This window comes from Rhinolophus hipposideros (assembly GCF_964194185.1).
Source record: "Rhinolophus hipposideros genome assembly, chromosome: 7".
Taxonomy (NCBI): domain Eukaryota; kingdom Metazoa; phylum Chordata; class Mammalia; order Chiroptera; family Rhinolophidae; genus Rhinolophus; species Rhinolophus hipposideros.
In genome coordinates, this window is record NC_138053.1 from 4,545,620 (window position 1) to 4,560,203 (window position 14,584).

Genomic DNA, 14,584 nt, shown 5'->3' on the forward strand with positions numbered 1-14,584 from the left:
AGACGTGTAGGGATTATGAAGTACAAATTGGTTGTTGCAGGAGAGCTATGGGGATGTAAAGTACAATATAGTCAATAATATTGTAAAATCTATGTAAAGTGTTGGACGGGTGCTAGACTAGGCAGGGGGATCACTTTACAAATTAAATAAATGTCTAACCACTATGCTGTACACCTGAAACTAATGTAAAATAATATTGAATGTCAACTACAACTTAAAAAATAATCACGGGGATGTAAAGTACAGCATAGGAAATATAGCCACTAATGTTCTAACAACTATGTACATGTCAGGAGGGTAGAAGACATGTTGGGGTTATCATGTTGAGTTGTGTCACAGTCTGATCACTATGTTGTTCTGAAACTAATAAAACAAAGAAAATACATGTTGTTGACTGTATGTACAATGTTGTGTAGCCGATCTCTAGAGCTTATTCACCCTCTGTAACTGAAACTTTATGCCTGTTGATTAAATAACGCCCCATTTCCCCCTCACCCTAGCCCCCGGCACTACCATTCCATTCTTTGATTCTATGAATTTGACTATGTTAGATACCTCACATAAGTGCAATCATGCAGAGTTTGTCCTGTGACTAGCTTGTTTCATTTAACACAATGTCCTCCAGGTCTATTTATGTTGTCGCATATTGCAGAATTCCCTTCTTTTTTAAAGCTGAATATATTCCATTGTATATGTCTAATATTTTCTTTACCCGTTCATATATTGATGGACATTCAGGTTGTTTCCACATCTTGGCTTTTGTGAATAGTGTTGCAGTGAACATGGGAGTGGAGATATTTCTTTGAGATCCTGATTTCAGTTCTTTTGCATAATTATCCAGAAGTGGGATTGCTGGATCATATGGTAATTCTAGTTTTAATTTTTTGAGGAACCTGGAATGGTTATCTTCTTAGCTCCTGGAGAAATCTACACATGCCAGATCTCTGTTTTGTTTCCATTTATTTTCTTCCATCTCCTCATCAAATACACTTTATTCCAGGCAGTGAGTAAGAAGTCAAATTCAAGTTTAGATTTTGAGGAGCATTATGCTTAATATAAGCCATGTCACTTCTCGTCTTTCTGGACTCAGTTTCCTTGTCTATAGTTAACACCTCATCCTACCTCCAATCTGATATGATTGTTTGGAGGCAAAGTGTTGATCGCTAGGAAAGGACTATGTAGACACATTCTAAGTCCTAACAGAGGCTGCGATGCTGTTAGGGACCTTGTAAAACTTGCTCCTTGCTCTGAGGATTTCTGTCACATGGAGATGATGGCTTCTAGCAGCCTGGTATCATGGTAGCTGGATATTGGAATGATCAAATGGAGAGTACCATTCCCCTGGCTCTTCAGCATCAAACGTCCTGGGGCTGGATGGGTCATTAATGATTAGAATTCATTATTCTGTTTTATAAAGCAGAATTATTGCCTTTTTCCTAGATAGCTTTTTTTTTTTAATGAGATTGTACAAGAGAGAATGTTGTAACTATACAGCCTGATATCAAGGGCAAGGTATTATTATTATTAATTAATAATTGCATACAAATACATTGTGGAATCACTGACCTCAGGAAAAGCACTGAAAGATATTTTCCTACCTATTGAGAGTCCTGCTCTCCGGTGAGAGCTGTGAGTCCAATGAGACAGGGTGATGCTCATAAGCACATGATTTTAGGCCAGTGTCATGATCCTGTAAAAACAGAAGTGATGGTCAACAGGAAAAAAAAGGACGCACTAGAAAAACAGATATCTGACACCAACTTTAATTTTTTTTTGATGGGATCCCTGGACTCTTGGATTGTGGAAGTGTGAAAGACTCAGGGATTCTCCTGAGGCACTTGATATCCTTGTGAACTTGAAATTTGGGTTGTAGGGTATTATAATCAGATGAATTAAACATAGATTAAACATCTGGACCCCAAAGAAGTTGACTCATATTAGTGTCAGGCTAGAGAGGGAGTTTAGGGGGATGCACAACAGAGCTTCACTCAGGATCACATCTCATTCTATGTTTTGGAACCAGTAACTGGGACATTATAGAAAGGACAGTGATAGTCAGTGTGCTAGATGACCCCAGGGGAGTCACAGCCACCTCATGAAACCAGAGTGGACTAAACATAAGAATATGAAATTTAATTGGAATCACTGTGGCATTGTACATTGGGATTATATTAGTCAAGGCTCTCCAGAAGAACTGAACCAATAAATATATATGTATATGATATATGTGGTATATGTGATATATATGTATATATACACATACATATATACATTACATATATGTACACACACAAAATAGTAATTGGCTCATGCAATCATGGAGACTAAGTCCCACAATCTGCTCTCAGCAAATTGGAAAACAGGAAAGGTGGTAGTGTAATTCAGTCCAAGTCCAAAGGCCCGAGAACCAGGAGCACCAATTTCCAAGGACAAGAGAAAATAGATGTCCCACAACGGGCAAGCAGAGCGATCCACCCTTCCTCTGTCTTTCTGTTCTATTCACACCCTCAGCAGACCTGCATGGGTGAGCCCAATCTTTACTCAGCCTACCAACTGAAATGTCAGCCTCTTCAAAACGCCTCACAGATACACCCAGAAATAATGTTTTACTAGCAATCTGGGCTTCCCTTAGCCCAGTCATGTTGATACAGAAAATTAACCATCACAGGCACTTTAAATTGCTCATTTATAGCCTGAGAGAGAACTGGTTTAGCAAGTGTGAAAAATTAAAAGGTGTAGTTGACTACAGCTCAGTGTACATCAATATCATGAGAAGTTTGCAAAAAAGAGAAGGAAAGGAGAATGCACAATGAAGCAGCTTTCATTTGGATTAACAGATGCAAACTGTCTGGAGTGAGCAAGGTGAGGGGTCTACGCTGCCTGGGCTGCCCGAGTCAGATCACTTCTGAATATTGCACTCAGTTCTGGGCAGGGCTTGGAGCTGGATGTGGCATCCTGGGGCACAAAGGAAGGGATTCTTGGCAGGTCGCCGCTAATCCCCCACCACCACCCAGTTGTTTGGAGGGTTCTGTCATCCCAGATCCAGCCTAGGCTTTCACATGAAGAGAAAAAGGCATTAAGTCATTCAGTGCGCACTCTGAAAAGCATGGGAATGTGTCCAGAGGTGGACCTACTTCAAGGCTGATGAAGCTGCAGCTTCAAATTCCTCTCTTGCCTGGGTGCCTCTAAGGCTTTGCATGAGCCCTGGTAATCTCTTTGCACGGTTGTACATTTTTGCTAAATTTGTAAACCTAGATAGTGTCACTGTAGTCAGTTAACTCTCTTTCTGCTCTGAGTTTCCTTCCATCCATCACATTTCCTTCCACCTGTGTTGGGTGTCACTGAAGGGGTGGTTGGCATTTTTTTTGATCTTCTGAAGGGGAAGTTGAGGGGGCATACATTTTCAACTGAGTTCAGTGGCTTGATGGTGTGCAGTTCGCTGGCATTTCTAAGTATATTTAGGCTCCTGCTAACCTTCTGTTGTAGGTGTGGCTTCAAGGAATACTCTTACCTTCCATGGTACTGATTTACCTGTCATCATGACACAGAGGTACAAGGCTAGAAGTCATATAGTGATACTACTGGGTCCTACAGAGTCAGGAAACACAAACAAGCAGAAAATGGAGGAGAAACCAGATTTGAAGTGTACAGAGCCATAATCTAGTCTATGGAGAATTCTTCCAAGAATCAGACAAGTAAAACTGTAATTTGAGGATCGAGTCTCGTCCATACTTAGACAAAATGGGCTTTTCTTCCTGTAAGATGGCATGAAACCTACGACAGCCCTGCAATGCGGACATTGGTGACACATTGGTAAATGAGGGTCATCAAGTTGAAGAGTATTTATTTAAGATTCGTCCCTGAACAAGAGCACTTGAAATGTCCCCAAACAGTAGAGCTATTACAGGAAATAATTTGATAAACATAACATTACCATTAACACATTGTGATGCACAAATAAACATTTCAAAGCTCAATACAAACAAATTCTGGTCAACCATGCTCACTATCCAAAAGGGGATTGCAAGCTTTTTATCACATGAAAAGGCGATTAGTGGTTATGCAGCCACAAAACTGGAGGTTGAAAGTATTACAGAGGGGTATCAGGCAGCTAAGGTATAAAAATATATGCTATTTTCTGGTTTGTTATTGTTGTCAGTTTTTAAAATTTGCATTGTGTTGTGAGCGCCTTCTTCTTTCTGAATAAGTATTCACTTTTTTTAAACCTAATCTAGTGTTTACAATTTTATATTATTTTTCTTAAAGAAGGCATCCTGAATTATACAAACTATGGAATTCACAAAACCTGTATCCACCCTGGCTGGTGTTCAGAGAAACTCAAACACAAATGTGGTCAGTGTCAGGCCAAAGAGCTTGTCATATAGGAGGGGAGAAAAGACATGTTCGTACAAGAAGGCCCTCAAGAGAAATATTAACCAATTGATCTGAGGGTCTTTGGGGACACCTGTACCAACACCCCAGCTCTGCAGTCTGCCCTTCTCCTTGCATTTATAATTCTCTTCCTAAAAGGAGGATTCCTTTAGAAAAGAACCTACCCTTCCCCATACAAACAGCACCTTCCGAATGGAGCGGCTATGTCACTCTTGTACTGTTGTCTTGGCCTGGAATGTCCTTCCCCCTATGTGTCTTATGGGGGTAAGTCCTCAGCAGTGTCACAGACAGTCAGTGAATTCCAGACCACATCCTGTGCTGCCTCACTCACTGGCTACCTGACCTTGGTTAAGCCATTTGACCTTTCCTCACCTCTATGGCAGGGATTAAAATGCCAACTTCAAGGGCTATTGAAAGGCACTAAGTAAGTTAATGTATATAAAACATGTATCAATTTTAAAGCTCTGAATAAATGTTCAATGTTATTACTAACCATCCTTCAAAGCTCAGTTCAAATGCTACCACCTTAATAGAGTCTCGGCTCACCCCCATCTCACTGATCATTCCCTACTTTGTGCATAATACTTGCTTCTCTGTTTTTCATGTATTTCATTTGCTGTTTTATTATGGTTAACTCATTCACTTATTTATTCACTCATTCTTTTATTTCATAAATATTTCTTGAGCTCCTCTCTACCAGACACAAGCTTTCTCCCTCACTGCATTTATAAACTGGGCAGAGGCTGCCTTACCCTTATTTGTGTCCCCTAGAGCACTTAGCTAATTACCTTGCACTGGCTAAGGACTCAGTAATGGTTGTTTACCTGGGGTGACATTTGAGCTGTACCTTGGAGGTAGGAGGGGGATTTAGGTGGGGGGATGGCTATTGTCCTGAACGCTGCTGCCGGGCATGGGCCCTGCTTCCTCTGAGGTTGTATTTCCACCCTGGCTAGACATTAGAATCATTTGGCGGAGCTTTAAAAATGGGGATGCCTGAGCCCCATTGCCAGAACTTCTGCTTTAACTGGCCTGGAGTGAGGTCTGAGCTTTGAGGTGTTTTTACTGGGCAGTGGGGATAATTTTGTTATTTGGTGACTGAGACACACTCCTAGCAACTGCCCTTAGTTTATTGGCCCATCATGGGGATGACTCTGGGGTCACAAACCCTACTTAATGTCCTAGTGCCTGGAGCATGTGAGGTCATTTGTGCTTTTGGTGCCCCTGCCAACAGCCCAGTCAGGCACACTGCCAACAACAGCATTCTGGTGTATTGTTCCATCACTCCATTACTCACTGAAATGCGTAACAGGTGGGTCAGGGAGACATGGCCATTCCAAGACTACACATTCGCCCATGTTTCTCACCTTTCTAGCAACTTCTACCCTCCACCACCAAGGATTGGAAAACAAAGACTGACCACCCACACAAGAACTAAAGAAACTTCAGAGTCCAGCCCTTCCTCCCATTCCTTCATTTCCTCTCACCTTCCCTAGGTCTCTAATCGAATTTTTACACCTCATTTGTGTGTTTTTAGTCAGCTCATCCTTTGTTTTCTCTTTTCCCCCCTCAAACAGCTTCCCTTTCAGGTTCACCACCTGTGATTATGCCGCCATGCAGACGTGCCTGCCAAGCGACATTTAATAACAGGGGTGCTCCCCTGACAGCGATTTTGATAAAGGTGGTGGGAAAGGTTCTTTCAGGGGTACGATCAGCAGAGAAAGCATTGCTTGTATCACAATCCAAGATGTTCCAGACTCCACCCGTAATTATACCTCTCAACCTCATTCATCCACCTCCCTTTCAGAGGAAAACTATAGTGGGTGACACCTCCCTGGTGGGGGCAGCTGCTGACTCCCTAAGTAGAGCAAGCAGGAGTCTGGGATGGCAAATTAGTACTTCATTTTTTATCTGCCCTGCGGGTGCTGTCACTACCAGAGAAACAGTACTGGCTGCAGTTGGAAAGATCATTCATTCGGGCGGTAAAAAACAACAATCTTTACCTTTATAGGAGGCTTGTTTCCCAAAGAAATTATGCCTCCATTATGGGCCATTTTAGACCATTAAAGATATGTTTGCATTTCCACAAGAATGTTTACTTTTCCCTGCGGGGAACAAGGCCAGTCAGCACTGTGATCAAAGCTCACAACTTTAGCCCTAGGAACCAACAGTTAGATTTTGGAGTTGAATTTCAACTCGCTAATTGGCTCTGCAGGTGCCTTTGTTTTTCCTTTCCATTCCCTAAGTGCCTGTGCCTGTCTTGGGCTGGCCTCCCTGGGTGCTAGAGAATTCTAAACAAGGAAAGGAGAGCAAACCATCCCGGGAGTGGTGTTGTCTCTCCCCATAAACTGAAGGTTCACTATTGAGATTCTCACCAAGAATCTTTTGTCAGCCAGATGTTACTTTACTTCTCCATGCCTCAATTTTGGTGTAATCATGCTACCTGTGTGTTACGTGACTCTGAGTCAGCTTTGACTCCTGCCAACCCTATGAATGAGTGACATCCACAGAGTCCTGTCCTCACAGCCCTGCTCAGCACCTGCAGACTCAGCCTATGGCTTCTTTTATGAAGTCCATCCATCTCATATTTGGTCTCCCTCTTCTCCTGCTGCCTTTTATTCTTCCCAGCGTTACTGTCTTTTCCAAAGAGCCCTGACTTCTCATGATGGGCCTGAAGTAAGAAGATTTCAGTTTGGTCATTTTTGCCTCCAGGGAGGTTTCAGACTTAATTTGCTCTAGGACACACTTGTTTGTCTTTCTGGTGGCCCAGGATATCTGCAGAGCCCTCTTCCAACACCGTATTTCAAATGATTCATTCTTTTCTTAATACCAACCATCTTCACTGTCCAATTTTTGCATCTGTACATAATAATTGGGAATAAAAGAATATGGATGATCTTAGCATTGGCCTCTAACGACACATCTTTGCTCTAGGTGATCTTTCCTAATTCTTACTAGTGTTTTATGTGAAAATTAGGTGAGATAATGTATATGAACTCAGCGAATGCATGTGGGACTGTTCCTTTCCTGTTCGTTAACTGGAGTTGTTTTTATTTTGCTGTTCTTTTCCCCCAATATACATGGAGGGGCCAAAGTCCTATCTGGATGACACTTCTCTCCTTTTCTTCCTGGGAGGGAACCAATGAGGAAGTTTATAGAAACCTTCTGAAATCTCCAGCACCATGGGAAATGAATAAAGGGTCACCTTGATGCTTTTCAATCCATTTTCCCATCTACAGCAGAAAATCTCTCCAAGTCATTTCTGCTAGAAGAAGCTTCCACCTTCTTGAGCCTTCGACGGCAAAAGACTCACTATTTATCAAGGATGCCTGCATCATTTTCAGACATCAGAAAGTTCTCATTCATATTGGACTCAAACATACCTCCTTGTACCTTTGATTAATGTGTTGTGGTGATTGGGATTGTAATCAAGTCAAACATTAGGATGGAAAATTGAATTTTTGGGTCTGTTCCAACTCTGAGCTTCTGTGAGTCTAGTCTTTGTATCCATTCATTAAATATGGGTAGTTATTACTTCCTCTGGCTACTTATCACCACTCCTGTGAGGACTGATTGTGACTACATTGGTTCTGAAAGTGTTAAACAATTTCAGGGATATTCATTAACCTTTTGGGCTATGGAAGTTTTCAAACACATTAAAAAACAGAGAGAAGTATGATTAATCACCATTTGCTCACCACCTAGCTTCAAAAATCACCAATATTTTTGCTAATATTTTCCGATGGTTTCTTGACCTTGTTCCCATCTGCCTTCCTCTGGGGCTGTCTCTACATAGGCAGTGTCCCTACTGAAATGGAATGAATACTAGATTGTAAGTTGTGAGGGCAGAGAGCATCCCTGTCCATCCCTGTATCTCTAATGCCTGGCACTGCCCTGGTCACGATAGGCTCTTAACCAAAAAGTATGAAACAAATGAACTAAAAGAAAAGGACTTGGGTGCTGTAGCTCTCTTAATTATTGTGTCCTCTAGGGTAGGAAATTGGTTCTTTGTACATACTAATGATAATGAATGTTAACTAACTGCCCATACTTAGCTGGTGACGGAATTATGGGACTCCTTTCAGCTCCTTCTGGATGGAGTTTTGGGGCAAAGTAGGCCTTATTGTTTCATTGGTTTGGATAAGAAATCACCCTGAATCCTCTTCCGTCTGTGCACTCAGGGATTTTCTAAGAGCAGACATAGGTGTTATCTCAGTATTTCTCTCTCTCAGGACTCAGCTACCTGACTCTCCAGTGCACCCAGGCTCTCCCCAAAGTCAGGTAGAAACATCAATGCTGCTTCTAAGAGGAGCAGGAAAGCATCAGAGATCATGACTGAGTTCTTTACCTCCTGCGTTCATTTGCTCACGTATAAAATCATCTACCTTATGAGGCCATTGAGAGCTATAAAGATATAATGTATGTAAAGTATTTCTCACAGTGTTGGGCATAGAATGAGCATGTGACTACCTTTAAACCCACACGATAGACTTTCATGCCTGATCTCCAATGTCTTCCGTGCTTGGCCTCGTTTAGTGGGACCTATTGTGTGCCAGGCATCACGCCAAGTGCAGTCGCCTTGTATCACCAGGTTACTCAAGGGAACTTCGAATGTTAAAGGTAGTGTTTGTGATTACCCAATTTTTCCTTGGGTGTTTTGGGTGTTACTGTCAGAGCCAGACATGGGCCTGGAAGGACCATTGGTCTGACATGGGGTAGAAATCCTTGGTCATTCATGATACCACCTATGAAGACCAGGAAGAGGTCAACACTGTGCCACTCAGTCTTACCTACAGACTGGCCTCCTCTCTGTCACTTGCCTGCCATACAGTGGTCACAAGTTCATTCTTGGATTTATGGGTAATTTTGTAGCGTGGTGAGCCCTTGCTCTTTCAAGGTATTTTTGGAGGAATATCTTTGGACATTAACAGCCAGGAATAGCAATTATTTGTAATGGAAGTTAAAGAAAATCATGCATAGGACTCACAAACTTGGTGCCTTACCCAAGGAAAGGAAGAAAGAAAGATTAATTATGCATTTCCTTCTGCCACAAATCTTTCTGGAACTCCAGGTTTAAGGAACTGCTAGACACCTATCAAATAAAGAATTGGGATATGGCCAATACTGAAGTTTGCAGTTAACCATTGGGATTTCTCAGCCACAATCTGCTGATGCCTGCTGATCCTGTTCACCTCCACACCTCCACACCTTTGCTTTTCAGACAGAAGGCCTTCTAGAGTCTCACAACTGCACTCTCACCTTAATCTTAATCTGCCTTCATAACAAAAGCTTCTCTGTGGTTAAGGAATAGCAGACTTTGTTTCAAATTCTACAGTTTTCTGTTTTCCCCTTTCTTCCTGATCATCACTGCAGTTATAAGGTACTCAGAGACTCAAGTGGGTGTTCGGATAATGAAAAAATATTATCCCAAAGCAGAGGAGGGGGTGTTCTCTCTTCCTCTCTCCCTTCTTTCTTTCCATTCCTCCCTCCCTTTCTTTCTCTTCCCTCCTTCCTCCACCTCTCTCTCCCTTCCTCCCATCTTTGTTTCCTTTTCTCTGTCCCTTTCTCTCATTCTTTTTCTGCTTAAAAACATTTTGTAGCAGAATGAATCATCTGATTTAACATTTGTGAAAAGAAAGTCATAAACAGAAGGAGGAAGGTGGGGGGCCAGCGCTTAGAAAGCACACATGTGTTCTAGTTTGGAGGATTACAGAATGGAGCTACCTCCCTTCATTGTGCTCTTTGGGGCTTTATTTAGGGGCTATGTTTGTTTGCAAGTGGGCCTCATACACAGAGGGCAGGGAGAGACTGAAGAAAGAAGCAGGCAACTCCAGATTGGTAGGTGGCAGTTTTAACAAGTAAGTAAACTTACCCACAAGGCTTGTCTTGGGTGGCTGCAAGACAAGATCTTTTCACCCATCCACCAGAATCATCCACCAGAATCTTAAAAGTTTATATAGAGGCCTCAACTGGGTTCAGTCATGAATACCATTCAGGTGGACTCAGCAACACCTTACTCTCTCAAGGGTGTGTCTCGCTGTGGGAATGGTGAGCAGAAAGGACATGCCAAGGATAGGGATGGGGGTGTTGGGAAGCCTCTGATTGCCCGGGGTCCAGCTCCCCGGCATGGACATTCACCTTCTCTCAATTACCCCCTCCAGCAGGTTGCCATCGTCCTCATGGTATCTGCATCCATGAAGACAAATGTAGCAGTGAGGAGGGGCTGGGAGCCACAGACTCCTAGGGGATGTCTGTGCTTTTGGGATTGAGGAGTGGCAGAGGAATGCGTCTCAACACGCAACCTATTGAACAGGGAGGAGTTAGGTGAACCTGTGCTGCCCTCCTCTTGGCTTTCTCCCTCACTGCCTTAGTATTGGGCTGTATGTGTTCCTCTTGCCTCAACTTCTTTTGGAATCAATAGCCAGCAATGATTTCCTCGGACCAGTGTGTATTGTACACAGGCGTGAGGGGGCAGGCGGCTCCCAGGCAAGCTGCTTCTGGGCACACGCACTACTCTGACTCTTTTGGGGGCTGATAGGCTGGATAGTCTGACCCTGGAGCTTAGGAAAGCATGTGTGCCTGTTAACAGGGGGCCGGCGATTCTTTTTCCTCTGCCTGCAGAATTCTGGAGTGACCACGCACAGAAAAATCATACAGAAAGCATGCGTTGCCTTATGAAGAAAATATTGCTTTCACATGCTTGTCTTAATCTGTGGGCATCTCTCTTCCCTTTCCTCCTAACCTGGAATGTTGATAGAATGGACATTGGCGTCAGGCAGACCTTGGTTCAAGTCCAGGCTCTGTCTCTTAGTGACTGTGTGACCTTGGTGATTTACTGAAACTCCTAAGCCACAACTTCTTCATTTGGTATTAATTACCTCACTGGCAGGTCATGGGGATTAAATGAGATAAAACATTTCATGTACTGTTCTTAACACATTTCTTGGCAAGTTCTCAGTAAATGATAATCATTTACATTGTCGTCCTGTGTGCTTTCTTCCTTGTATTATTTTTAAACTCTTTTTTTTTTCTTTCATGAATAAAGTTCTAGGAGAATCAAGATGTGGAAAGTAGGACTTTTTACATATCGAGGAAGTAAGATTAATACGTTGGAGATGTTTGTGTTTATTCCTTCTGCCTGTCCATGTTTATTGCTTCTGTAAGAATGAGCTTGTCTCTGAAGTCATTATACCAAAGAGGGATAAACCGACCCCAGGGTCCCCCCTGCTGAGGCGTCCACACTGGCTGCTTCTTGCCTTTGTTCTGGGGCCCACCACCCACTAGGAACACTGGTCTTGACTCAGGCGGAACACCAGAGCGTGACAGTTGGATGTTTAGCTCTGAATCCCAGGAGAAGGGGTTGGGCTGGAAACCTCTATTTAGGATGTCATCAGTGAATGAGCTAAACCGTGGCTGTGGCTGAGCGTGCACAGTGTGTATAATGGAAGCACGACCATAGTGAAATCAGGAGGAGCAGCGACATTGAAGAGATCCTGGGGAGTGAAGGTCCAGTGACGGGAAAGGAGGCCGATGGTCAGACAGGGCGAAAACATGAGAGAGAGAAATGCCATGGACTGTGGGGTTAGCAAAACATGGCCCCGCTGTGATGTCTGCGTCCTAATCTCAGATCCTGCGGCTGTGTTCCTTTCCAGGCAAAGGGACTTTGCAGATGTGACGAAGTTAATGACTTGAGATGGGGAGATTATTCTGGGTGGGGCCAGTGTAATCACGGGGGTCCTTGTAAGGAAAGAGGGAGGCAGGAGAGTGAGAGAAAGAGATGTGACGATGGAAGCAGAGGTCAGGAATGCAATTGCTGGCTTTGAAGTTTGAAGAGAGGCAGGAAGCAAGGAATGTAGGCAGCCTCTAGAAGCCAGAACAGGCGAAGATTCTCTAGAGCTTTCAGATGGAACCAACCTACACCTTGATTTTAGCCCAGTAAGACTCTGACATCAAGAAAATAAATGGTTACTTATAAATAAAGATAATGAATTTGTATTGTTTAAACCATTAAGTTTGTGGTAACCTGTGACAGCAGCAAAAGAAAACTAGTAATAACCCAAGGAAATAAATGTTCAGCGGAGGTGGGAGTGTTCAACAGTGTTCAAAGCCCCAGGCGCGTGGGTGGCAGCAGAGTGGGTGTCACTCTAAGTCAGGGTAGCACATGGATTTTCCACAGGGGATGGGGACAGTGGTTTGAGGATCAGGCTCAGGATGAGGGGGTGGATCTTCGTTTACCTGGGAGATGAGTGATGAGCCAGGCCTGCAGGAGTTAGGATTTGGCACCAAGCCTACCTCCTGAGTGAGCTGGATTCTGGGGCAATCACCCCAGCGCAGGGACTAGGGGCAGATGGAAGAAGAGTGCGGCAATCTCTAGTTGCTTCCCAGGCAGCGCTGGAAGATGGGCAAGTGGGGAGGAGAAGAGGCATACCTAGTCAGACAGGCCAGTAGACTCTTGGCTTCCAGAACACCTCTCAGTAGGAAACAGACCAAGTGATTGACTAGGGTGGGGTTCAGCCCTAGGGCTTAGGCCTGAAATACCACACAGGGGTTCTAAAGCTGAAAACAAATGAAACGGTGAGGTTCCAGATAAATATTGGTTTGGGTGAACAGGTGCTAATCTAGGTTTCAGAGCATGTTCCAGAGAAGGGGAGCAGAGGAGCCTAGGACATGGAAATCAAAGCTGAATGTCAGGATGCTGGCCTGGAAGGGTTCAGTTGTCCTTCCCGCTCAGGTCTGGGCTTGGCAATAGGGGATCCAAAACAGGGTGGCAGAGGTTGGGGCCAGACAGAGCCTGCCAGAGAGTTAGAAATGAGGTCAAGAAAGTGGGGTAGACAGAAAGGACAAATCACAGCAAAACCAGGTGTGAGCACGGCCTCACACACAAGCTCTTCTGATGCTCCTGGCTGAGGCCCCCGGTCTGAGGATGGAGGAAGGTGAGGGCAGAGGTAAGAGAAGGCGGGTGTGTAAATATTCTTTTGGAAGAGCCAACTGCTTCTGTTACAATCCTGTTTCACTGGTGAAGATGCTGAGGCTCCAAAAAGAGGTGATTTTCCCAGAGACCCAAAGCTACTAAGTGGCGAAGGCAGAAGCACTGTGGTCTCTGAGCAACCTGGCCTGGGCTCTTCCCCTGCCCATAGTCAGCTCTCCAAATAGGGTCAGGCCATGGGTTATGTTTGGCCTGGACCCACGTGGCAGTTTTTACAGGGTCCTACAATCTGTGGTCCTCTCTCTTAGGGAACATTGCAGACCTGGACAACGCATTTGGTAAAGCTACTGCCTTTTCCATATTGATAAGGAATCAACTGGAGCTGGGATGAGGTGGGAAAGGACTGGTAATAGCTCTAATGGATTTTGTGTAGAGATAAGATCCTTGCATTTTGTTTCTCTTTGAATTTACAATTAGATATCCTCCCATGGAATATTTCTGTGATGAAAACCTCTCCTAAGAAGAAATCACTCATTACCCCAGATGGTAGAGTGAGATATAAAAATAAAGGAGTCTGCAAACTACTATCTCCCGAGGAGATATTGTTCTGAGGGGGAGGGGCACAGCTAACTCACGTGTGTGCTACTCATAATTAGGCCTGCCAGGGTCCCAGCCTGGGAGATTCTGACTGGGTAGTTTTGCAGAGCAGCCCAGGCATCCAAAAGTGGTTTTGAAGCACATCAAAGATTGAGAACCATGAAGGTAATATCGTGCTTGTGACAATTTCACTTTGGGGGTTGGATTATCCTTGCATGGGCCCGCAGCTCCATGGTTCCCAGAAACCTGTGCAGAGGCAGGGATCAGAAACCTAACCTGTGTGAGAGATACAGTGGGAGCAGAGACATGAGTGAGCCCAGCAAACTTCCCAGAGTTTGAGCGCTGTTTCCTTCATCTCTGTTTATCTGCCTCCTGAAAAGTCAGAAATTATGCCCCATTTTCTAGCGAAAGGATATGATAGCACAGTGCTCATGAGTTTGAGGATTTGAATGTTTCCCTTGACAATGTGAAAAGCTCACCCAAGTCTTTCCAAGTCTTCTCCTCACTTACACGCCACATGCAGGTTTCACTTCCAGAATGAGTCACCAACTCTTAGGACCTGTGATTCCTATTAGCCTGCTGGCTTCCTCCAACAGGGCTGCTGGTGTGCAAACATATCTTTCTCTCTTTCTTATTTTACCTGCTTGGTGCAGGAGGGAAGAGGCAGGGTAC